Below are 11,893 nucleotides of genomic sequence, written 5' to 3' on the forward strand. Positions count from 1 at the left end.
AAGAACCGAACAATTCATGTAACCGGGGATGGGAATTGTCAGTTCAACTCTTTTTTGGTAGCACTGTGTGGGAATTAGCACCTAGCCATGAATTTACGAGTGCGGACAACAATCTATAAAGGCAAGAACAACAACCCTACGTGGGATGTTCCGTGCTCTCTATACTTTATTTACTTTTATTTATTTATTTATGAATGAATGGATGAATGAACATCATAAAAAAATCCTTTTGGTGCCAAATAAGTCGCTTAACGCACGAAACCTGTTTATTATCTAACTATACCTTTGCATTTATGTATTCTAATTGTTATTTACATTATTATAGTTTTTATTTATTAATTTTTTTATTATGATTTTTTCTCGTATCCGACCTAGATATGGGCCAAAAAGTCTCCTGTCAGCATGCTCCACCTTTGTAATCTCGCAAAAATTATCGAACACGAGGCCCGAGTGCGCCTAGACACATGAGACCGGGACATAATCCTGCCAGAGCGAGATTCCTCAAGAAGGGGGAAGTCTCAGGTAGCAGTACTTTCGGTAATTTCGGTGTGGTGTAGCACGTCAATCAGAGATAGAGACTAGGGTAAATGACAGGGCGTAATTGATGTGATGAGCAATCGAGCATGAATGTTCTCCATTCAGAATCTATCGTATCTCTCCGGATAAAAACGTAACTTCTCTTTGATCATATTATATGGAAATTACACCTTTTAAAGAAAATAATTCAACTATATGCAGTCTATTACACTGAAAACACAATAGTGTTTCTAAATAGAATGAAGTTTGATCCATACCACCCAGGCACGGATCCAGGATTGTTATTGGGGGGGTGGGGGACCGATAAGCGATAACCGATACTTGAAACACGCCGAGAAACACCCCCAAGAATATAACAAATCTTAAATTCAAACTTGCCCAAGGTTATAGGTGTTGATGTACTTGGTGTATTACGCATAAATATTTGTTCCCTTTTTGTGCTTCCTGCAACAAACTACTATGGTTATACAAAAAAGCAACAGTTTATCCTCGAAGCACCAGTTCGTTACGCAAGAGTTGCACCAGTACCCAAGGGACATCTCACCGAGTTCTTGGAATGTAGTTTGCGGAATATCTTGGCATTTGCGATAGTACCATTTTGAAAGCTACAATGGAATTTGAAAATAATTGGTGCGTTATCCCAGTCCATTCTGTGGTCTTCTTGGTTGGCATGATGGAACACGGCGAAGTTGACGTCAATATTTAATGGAGTTTTTGTATTCCTTTTTTATGTATATACAAAATATGTATTTCTATTCAACTATGTACTTTTTGCATTGAATATGTAATATACGAAAGCTTCTTTTTTCAAGTGGTCTACTTTGCATAATACAATGTATGCAATGTCATATTTCATAGCCTATGAATTTTGTATAGCGTATTTTAAATAAAATGGAATGAAAATTTTGTATTTAATTGTATGCAATATCTATGTAATCTTTGTATTATAAAGAAATAAACAACAATAGTTTTTAGAATAAAAGTTTTCACTCTACATATATTCAAGTTAGTATGCAAATATGCCCCACATGTTCGAACCTCACAAGAAATTCTTCAAGTATTATGTTTTTGGCCAACTCCATCAACCACGCTCAGCAGGGTTGCCAGGATTTCTACCAGGAAAAAAGCCAAATTCTGACAAAATGCTGCCAAAAACTGGCAAATTGTTTATAAAACATGCCCCAAAAATGCCAACCATTACATTTTCTAAGATTTTTTTTGCATTTGGTTTTACATGTGTAGTTAAAAATAATGTGTATAACTACAATTACAATATGAAAAATATTTTTTACAGTTGACTAGCCAATATAAAACAATACATGATATAACCAAGATCAAGTAGTTAAAAATAATGTGTATAACTACAATTACAATATAACTTTTTTTTTACTGTTGACTAGCCAATATAAAACAATGTCACATGATATGACCAAGATAAATTTATATAATTCATGTACATCATTTAATTCTAGTGGTACTGTAATAAACCACCATCCTCTGAAATAAATCTACTTTCAAGACTGTGTGTGAAAAGGAAAGAAAGATATGAACTTCCAAAATAAAATATATTATACTCCGTATTATGTGAGAAAGAAAAATACCAATAACTAAAATAAAATGTATTACTCCATACATTACGTTTAAGTTCCTAAGTAAACTTTTGGTATCCTCTACAATAAATTAAACCAGTTTATTAAACAACCTCCTAGAGACTCTGAGATACATAAATAGAAAAGACATTTGTGACTTTTCTATTGTGTCTAAATATAATCAAAAGCATCATCAGAATAAGAAATGTTTGATGCACTACTCCGTTCATACATATTTTCACTAAAGAAGAGCTGAAACATCCTTTGGCTAGGCACAAAATCTTTGCAACATGATATAACCAAGATAAATTTATATAATTCACATACATCATCATTTAATTCTTGATACAAGTAAAAGAATGATCTCTAATCACAACCGGGCATTTAAAAACGCCCCCCAAAAATGCCACCCAACAAATTTTCCTGCCAAACACAGTAAAAACATTCCAAAAATACAAAATTTGGCATTAAAAACGCCAATCTGGCAACCCTGATGCTCAGTGATGATCTGCATTCGCAGAACATAGATGGCAGGCTAGCGGTAAATTTGTAACCACGAATCGTAGCTGGGGTCGGTAATTTTGCAGAGGATAAAAACGTTACTTCTCTTTGATCAGATTACATGAAAATCACACCTTTTAAAGAAAATAGTTCAAATAATGCAACCATATGCTAATTTGTTACGGTATTTGTAGCTGTGGTCGGTCATACTGCAGAGGCTCAAACATAACTTCTCTTTGGTCAAATTACATGAAAATCACACATTTTAAAGAAAAGAGTTTAAATAATTCAACTATATGCAGTCTATTACACTAATAACACAACAGTAAGAAAATTAAAAGTGTAGTGTGATCCATACCACCAGTGATCATAGACGGCGGGCTGGACGAGTCATAGCCGGGGTCGGTAAAATTGCAGAGGATAAAAACGTAAGTTCTCTTTGATCATATTACATGGAAATCACACACTTCAAAGAAAATAGTTCAATCAATGCAACCATATATATATAAAAGTGTGCATTTGAGCAATACCCGTCCTTGTTTGGGTTTTGTTGTTTTGTACGGCTTTTCTCGGTTTGTTACGGTTTGTTCGGCAATTAGTGAGACCGTGGTTACGGTATGATGGAGATGTCTCACATTATTTTTGACATGCTCATGTGATTTGTTGATCCATAAAACCCAAGTATTCCGAATTTTAATAAAATTGGACCAGTGGTTTAGAGCTAATGTGTATTTCTTTACCGAAATCTTTACAAATTACCACCCTTGATTCTAACACTTTGTTATGGTAAAGTCTAGCCAAAAATGCGGGCTAAAAAAATATAATTAAAAAAATCGTATCTCCCTTATTTTTCAAGCTATTTCAAACATTTAAAAAGCATTTTGTTTCTAATAAAGTTGTCTTTCATATGCAACAATAATTTACAGGTTATTATTTTTTTTTTTTTGTGGGCGTACCTAGTGTTGGTTTGGTTTTCTGTTACTGTCTTTTGTTGTGTCTTTGTGTTTGATTGGTCTTTGGTGTTTATTCCATTCATAAGATTAACTACAGTTTTTCATTTCGTGGAAAATAATATACCGGTATATAATACCTAACATTTCAACACAAAAATTACAACTAGGCAAAAAATACCATGAAGTGATACGGCAGAATTACACCTTCCCATTACACTTCAAATTATGCCTATGTAAGATTATATTATCATTCGTCCCAATCTTCTATTGAACTCATCAACGACAAAAATATCCGCATACTTCACTTTCGAAAAAAATACACAAAATACGCACCAGTAAAAATTATTCCATGGGAGTTGTTAATCCTACGTCAACATTCAAACTCATGGCACAATTATCTAAACTACATGTCATCTTACAATTCGAGTTCAAGATAATGCAAGTTATAGTTATATTACATAAAATATTTTCTAAATTTAGATTTTTTGTAGGAAATTGAATTAACCTTATTTCAATATAATACATAATTACCGCCTCTTGTTTGTTCGTAAAATGTAGCCAATCAGGATACAAATACAAAATAAAGCGCCGTGTTTGAACGGGAGCCTCCAATGGCGAGTCGAACCTGGTACAAACTACTTGAAAACCCTACTATTCCCAGAGTATGTGGAAGTTAACGAACGGCAGGAAAAAATATAAGCTTGTGTATGGTGATCAGAGTCTATCAAAAGCCTGGAGGGATTTGATATTATAGCTATTACTGAATCCTGGATCAATATCATATATAACTAAGCTGATAGACACTTCCTTCCGGAAATCGAAGTAGGATATATATATATTTTTTACACAAGGACAGCGTTGGCAGGAGTTTGGGAGGACTTGGAGGAGTAGCACTTTTCGTTAAAGATATAATAAATTGTATTATCAGCAATTATATACAGGGATACATTTAGTTGGAGATTATAGGCAAGAATAAGAAACTTATTATAAACCTCCAAACCTCAGCATTGAGTTGACTGATTCCCTGATTTATGAAATTCGCAGGGCGTCGCAGTACAAAAAACGTTGTGATCATGGGAGATATTAATTATAGAAACATTGAGAAATTTTAGTAGATAACGAAGCTAAAAAATTCTTAGATGTTGTGCAGGAAAATTTCCTAAAACAAATTATCACTAGTGGTGGGCAGATACCGGTAACAACCTTAACGGTACTTTACCGGTAAAAAATCTGGTACCGTTAACCGATAACTCGATAAGCTATACCTTAACACTCAGAGAGCGGTAAGTATGTCTCGCCTTTGTGGTACTGAGTGACGGACTGACGGCACGGGCCCAGTGTGCCGCTAACTTTACCGGTAAAATACTGTTAAGGGATGAACCCCTAAGGTCTCGGTAAGCGCGTCTCGGCTTGGCGGTACTGGCGGCATCAAGTTCTATATATACCAGGTCTAACCACTTCCGACCGAATTTCGAGGGTGTTGGCGCAGCGGGCCCGTGACGTCACCTGGCTGCTCAAAGTGGGGTTCGCGCGTCCCATCGCTGTTAGTTGTAGCTTGTTCGTTGTGTGGGCATGTTGCTGTCTCCGCTTGCACCGCTCCACGCAATTAGTTATATTCTGACAATGAAGATCTATATATACCGGTATATATAGATCGGACAATTTATAGTTTCACCCAACCAACGATTTTGATGTGTGGCTTATGTGTTTCTGGTGAGAAATGTGATATGAACAATGGTGTACATAATTTCCGTCGCAAATGCGTACTTTTCAAGTAGTTATTAATTATCGAAGTTATGCACTTATGCCTACATCTATAGATCTTGACAATATGGCTTATTGTGCCATTAAGGGTTGTGGCTCAAACCAAAGAGGAATTAAGCCAAATGTTATTTTTCATCGTTTCCCTGCAAACACACACACACACACACACACACACACACACACACACACATGTGAACGTGTACACATATAAGCACACACGACGATATCTCCCCTTCCCGTAAAACACAAGTATATAAACACACACACACCCTCACACACACACATACATGTAAACGTGTATACATATAAGTACACACGATGATATCTCCCCTTCCCGTAAAATGTAAGTATATATATACACACACACACTCCTCCCTACACATGTCCCGGTGGCGTGGTTGGTACAGAGCCGGACTGAGCAAGTGTAGATATTGGCGGTGCCTGGTTCGAACCCTCTCTGATGTTGAATATTTTTCAGTATCGCTGCGCTTCGAGTCGTTATTCCAACTCTCGTGGGCGGGGAGTTGGGGATGTGTGTGCGTGTAAGTTCATAGATTGGACATACGAGCTCTGAGCTCTCTTCCGGGAGGGAAATAGCTGTCGATCACGAGTCCAACACGTGATCCAAAAGACCAAAATGAATCACACACATACACACACACACATGTGAACGTGTACACATATAAGCACACACGACGAGATTTCCCCTTCTCGTAAAATATAAGTATATAGATACACACACACACACATATGTGAACCAAGATCTATATACACCAGGTCTAACCGCTTGAGCCGTTCTGCGCAGCTTCTGACGTCATCTGGCTGCTTCCGTTTTCTCTTTGTGAAACACTGAAGAAAACTTTGAAACTCTAAGGAAGACGAACTATTATATTTCCCCCCGTTATCTCTCTCTCTCTAGCTCATTGCTATTATCAGTGTGTGTGTGTGTGTGTGTGTGTGTGTGTGTGTTTTATGGGAAGGGGATATATCGTCGTGTGTGCTTATATGTGTACATGTTCACATGTGTGTGTGATTCATCTTGGTCTTTTGGATCACGTATTGGACTCGTGATCGACAGCTATTTCCCTCCCGGAAGAGAGCTCAGAGCTCGTATGTCCGATCTATGAACTTACACGCACACATATCTCCAACTCCCCGTCCACGAGAGTTGGAGTAACGACTCGAAGCGCAGCGAGACTGAATTTTTTTTTTAAACTGAGCAGGATTCGAACCAGGTACCGCCGATGCATTTATATTACCTATCTGCTTCTCAGCTAATTGCGTCACCGAGACGTATATATATGAGGATGTGTGTGTGTGTGTATTTATATAGTTTTATTATACGGGAAGGGGAGATATTGTCGTGTGTACTTATATGTGTACACGTTCACATGTGTGTGTGTGTGTTTGTGTGTATTTTATGGGAAGGGGATATATCGTCGTGTGTGCTTATATGTGTACATGTTCACATGTGTGTGTGATTCATCTTGGTCTTTTGGATCACGTATTGGACTCGTGATCGATAGCTATTTCCCTCCCGGAAGAGAGCTCAGAGCTCGTATGTCCGATCTATGAACTTACACGCACACATATCTCCAACTCCCCGCCCACGAGAGTTGGAGTAACGACTCGAAGCGCAGCGAGACTGAAAAAAAATTAAACCTGGGCAGGATTAGAACTAGGTACCGCCGATACCTTGACATTGTATGCCTGAATCTCAACCAATTACGCCACCGAGTCATTCTAACAAATGGTTGTGTATGTGTGTATTTATATAGTTTTATTATACGGGAAGGGGAGATATTGTCGTGTGTACTTATATGTGTACACGTTCACATGTGTGTGTGTGTGTGTGTGTGTGTGTGTGTGTTTATATACTTGTATTTTACGGGGAGATATCGTCGTGTGTGCTTGTACTGTATGTGTACACGTTCACATGTGCGTGTATTTGCAGGGAAACGATGAAAATTAACATTTGGCTTAATTCCTGTTTGGTTTGAGCCACAACCCTTAATGGTACAATAAGCCATATTGTCAAGATCTATATATACTGGTATATATAGATCTTCATTGTCAGAATATAACTAATTGCGTGGAGCGGTGCGAGCGTAGGCGGCGACATGCCCGTACAACGAATCAGATACAACTAACAGCGACGGGACGCGCGAACCCCACTTTGAGCAGCCAGGTGATGTCACGGGCCCCTCCGCGCCAACACTCTCGAAATTCGGTCGGAAGTGGTTAGACCTGGTATATATAGATCTTGATGTGAACGTGTACACATATAAGCACACACGACGATATTTCCCCTTCCCGTAAAATGTAAGTATATAAATACACACACACGCACACACACACACATGTGAACGTGTACACATATAAGCACACACAACAATATCTCTCCTTCCCGTAAAATACAAGTATATAAATACACACACACATACACACACACGCACACACACACACACACGCACGCACACATATGTGAACGTGTACACGTATAAGCACACACGACATTTCCCCTTCCCGTAAAATACAAGTATATAAACACACACACACACACACACACACACTGATAATAGCAATGAGCTAGAGAGAGAGATAACGGGGGGGGGGGATATAATAATTCCAGTCTTCCTTATCGTTTCACAGTTTTCTTCAGTGTTTCACAAAGAGAAAACGGGAGCAGCCAGATGACGTCAGAAGCTGAGCAGAACGGCTCAAACGGTTAGACCTGGTGTATATAGATCTTGGGCGGCATGACGGGCCCAGTGTGCCGCTAACTTTACCGGTGAAATAGGGGTGTACTGCTAAGGTCTCGGTAAGCGCGTCTCGGCTTGGCGGTATTGACGGCCTGACGGGCCCAGTGTGCCGCTAACTTTACCGGTAAAATACCGTTAAGGGGTGTACCGCTAAGGTCTCGGTAAGCGCGTATCGGTTTGCGGTACTGACGGGCCCAGTGTCCCGCTAATTTTACCGGTTAAACTTTTACCATTAAGCAAGTATGTACCGCTAAGGTCTCGGTAATTTTTTTTACCATTATAACCGTTTTTTTTCGGCATTTTTTAAATTTCTCAATAGAATTAATGTTATTTCTGTGATCAGAATACGAAACTATATTAATTGTGAAATTTTCATAGAAAAATTCCGCGTGTCGCCAAATGAAGACCCATATATATATATATGTATATATATGTATGTATATATATGTATATATATATAGATATGTGTGTGTGTGTGTATATGTATATATATATATATATATATTCTATGGAAAAAGTATACGCTGGACTCGACGTTCGTCAATTTATTCCGACGTTTCGAACCCTGTCCGGGGTTCGTCTTCAGGGTAATAAAGTGGTAGCAATAGAAATGTACATAAATAGGGGGGGGGGATTTGGTACACTGGGACAGGTCTCCACAGTAACCGTTATAATCCAACGCAGTTAAACCAAATCAAAAACACAAATGAGAAACAAATATAAATAAAGATGTAAAATAACAGGTGCAATACTTCCTTGAAAACATTCACCGAGTTTACCATAGAAAAAATATACATATATATATATAAAGAAAATACAGTGAAAGTTGTAAGAATTCAACCCGCTACCGATGGGTCGCACCACTGTGCACCCCCGTGGAACAAATGTCCCGCGTAGCATGTATTATCACGAATAAAAGAAATTGGAACAAGAACACAAAGTCCATCAATAGCATAAACATGCAAAAAAGGAAGAGTACACATTGAAATAAATAAGAAATGCAGTGTGAAAAAATGTCCCCCAAGATTGGGTATAACAGCTGTACGACGTGGCATGCCACAACGATACGCGGAACAAAAGTCATGTAACGCATGCCACCACCGTTAGTAAATTTCATAAATAAATAAAATTGCATACATAAAAATGAAAATAAAATGGAATGATACAAAACACATCAAGAAACACACTACCGTCATGTCGAAACAAAAACAAATAAAACACACAACATAAACATATTAAGAAGTAAGCTTCCTCTCCAGCCTATCCTTCGCCCCCTTATAAATTGGGTTTAGTGTGATGCATCTATTGACACTATTATCATCACTTGACCAAGCTTCCAAGAATAACCTGGTGCTTTTTCCACTACCTCCGTATTTCACTTCCGCGTTTTGCCAGTCCATTTCGTGTCCCGTTTCCTCGCAGTGTCTTGAGACGGCCGAACTCATGTCCTTTCTACTGACAGCCCTCTGGTGTTCTAGCAGTCTTGTCGCCAATTTCTTGCTAGTTTCCCCAACATAATGTGCCTCGCAGTCCTTGCACCTAATGTCATAAACCACCCCTGTTCGGTCCGCTTGGCTCACAGTGTCCTTAATTTTGGTCAGGGCCCTATGTAGAGTGTTCCTCGGTTTGTGTGCTATTTCAACACCGTGTTTCCTTAGTAGTCTGGCCGCTACCTCAGAAGCCCCTTTCAAGTAAGGGACCGTGACCCGCGTCGCGCCCGGTCGTCTGTCGTCCATCCTTCCCCTCTGTTGTCGTGCCGTCCACCTTTTTACCACCGAATTCGGGTAGCCGTTGTCCCTAAATACCTTCTTCAGGTGACTCCTCTCCTTCCTCTTGCTATCATCCGTGGAACACACCTTTTCCACCCTAGACCACACACTTCTTTTGTGGGTGGCCGGATGACAGCTGCCATAGTCCAGAAGCCGGTCTGTATGGGTGTCCTTTCTATAAACCCCCGTCATCAGTGTGGACCCGGTTCTCGTCACCATGACATCCAGGAATGGCAATTGACCGTTCTCCTCTTTCTCCATCTCGAACTGGATGGCTTCATTCTTTGTATTCAGTCGCTCGAAGAAAGGTCCCACGTCTTCTTTCTTCATAACGTCATCCACGTACCTTACCCATAATTTCAATGAAGGTGGCACATCCTCCAATACCTCCTCCTCGTAGCGCTGCATGGCCATTTCCGCCAAAACCACCGAAATTGGAGAGCCCATAGGCGTCCCAACCTTTTGATGAAATATTTTGTCCCTGAACTTGAAAAAGAAGTGTGATTAAGACTCTGTGGTCTAGGGTGGAAAAGGTGTGTTCCACGGATGATAGCAAGAGGAAGGAGAGGAGTCACCTGAAGAAGGTATTTAGGGACAACGGCTACCCGAATACATGCTACGCGGTAGCGGGTTGAATTCTTACAATTTTCACTGTATTTTCTTTATATACATATATATGTATATTTTTTCTATGGTAAACTCGGTGAATGTTTTTGATTTGGTTTAACTGCGTTGGATTATAACGGTTACTGTGGAGACCTGTCCCAGTGTACCAAATCACCCCCCCCCCTATTTATGTACATTTCCATTGCTACCACTTTATTACCCTGAAGACGAACCCCGGACAGGGTTCGAAACGTCGGAATAAATTAACGAACGTCGAGTCCAGCGTATACTTTCTCCCATAAAAATGGTTCCTGGACTCCAGCTATTTACGAATATATATATATATATATATATATATATATATATATATATAAATATATATATATATATATGTATATATATATATATATATATATATATGCATGTATGTATATGGTTAAGTGATGAAAATGTCAATATGCCTCTGTTTCTAAATAAGAATATGAACTAATTTGTATGAAAAAAATAATTGAGGAAATAAAAAAAAAAAACATGCTGGTAATGAAATCTAATGTATCCTTGAGTATTCACCGTGGTCTTTTGATCACGTGTTGGGCTCGTGATCGACAGCTATTTCCCTTTCGGAAGAGAGCTCAGAGCTCGTATGACCGATCTATGGGTAATGCTGTGACCTTACACGCACCCCCCCCCCAAACTACCCGCCCACGAGAGTTGGAGTAACGACTCGGAACGCAGTGATACTGAAATTATTTCAGCCCTGGACAGGTGTGTGTGTGTGTGGGAGGGGTGATTCACTTTGGTCACCTTGGTCTTTGGATCACGTGTTGGACTCGTGATCGACAGCTATTTCACTCCCGGAAGAGAGCTGTGTGTGTGGTGTATAGTTTCGTATGCTGATTACAGAAATAACATTATTTTTTTTAAAGAAATTAAAGAAAGAGCCGAAGAAACGGTTTTAATGGTAAAAATTTACAGACTTTAGCGGTACATGGGAATCTGGGAGTTTTTATACGTGAGCGTGTCATAAAAATTGTTCAACTTCTCTGGTGAACTTATGTATAATTACCCTTTCCAATAGAGTATAATTCCCCACTAAACTGTTTCAGTCACATGTATATGTTACGTGTAGTGAATATTTTTATGTTGTATAATATTGTATAGTGAAGATGATATATCTTGAACATGAAGGTGTCCATATCAACTGCCTATGCAGGAAGTGAAAGATTAGACTCTTGGTAACAACTTGTTAAGATTATATTTTATTTTATTTTCGTATTTTTTCATTACCTTTTTATTTTGAATAGTGAAAAATGCTGTGAAAATCTGTTAGAATGAAAGAAAAAAGTTAGATTCCTTTGTTTTTTTCTTAAACAAATTAAAGGGTGCTACTTTAGTATGCTATCTACCGCGCG

The 11,893-nt window shown here is 38.8% G+C and overlaps 2 protein-coding genes across 2 annotated transcripts in view; one reads left to right on the forward strand and one right to left on the reverse strand.

Annotated features, from left to right (window-relative positions):
* LOC143025485 (selenoprotein S-like) overlaps nucleotides 1-4,012 on the reverse strand; it is a 77,920-nt gene extending 73,908 nt beyond the window's left edge. The window contains exon 1 of the mRNA XM_076185212.1: nucleotides 3,914-4,012. The gene's annotated coding sequence lies outside the window, so the exon portion shown is untranslated. The remainder of the gene's footprint in view (nucleotides 1-3,913) is intronic.
* LOC143025757 (uncharacterized) overlaps nucleotides 1-11,893 on the forward strand; it is a 240,789-nt gene that overhangs the window by 108,406 nt on the left and 120,490 nt on the right. The window lies entirely within an intron of this gene.

The sequence above is a fragment of the Oratosquilla oratoria genome, chromosome 5 (assembly GCF_046742065.1).
Source record: "Oratosquilla oratoria isolate Oo_2021 chromosome 5, ASM4674206v1, whole genome shotgun sequence".
In the NCBI taxonomy this organism is placed as follows: domain Eukaryota; kingdom Metazoa; phylum Arthropoda; class Malacostraca; order Stomatopoda; family Squillidae; genus Oratosquilla; species Oratosquilla oratoria.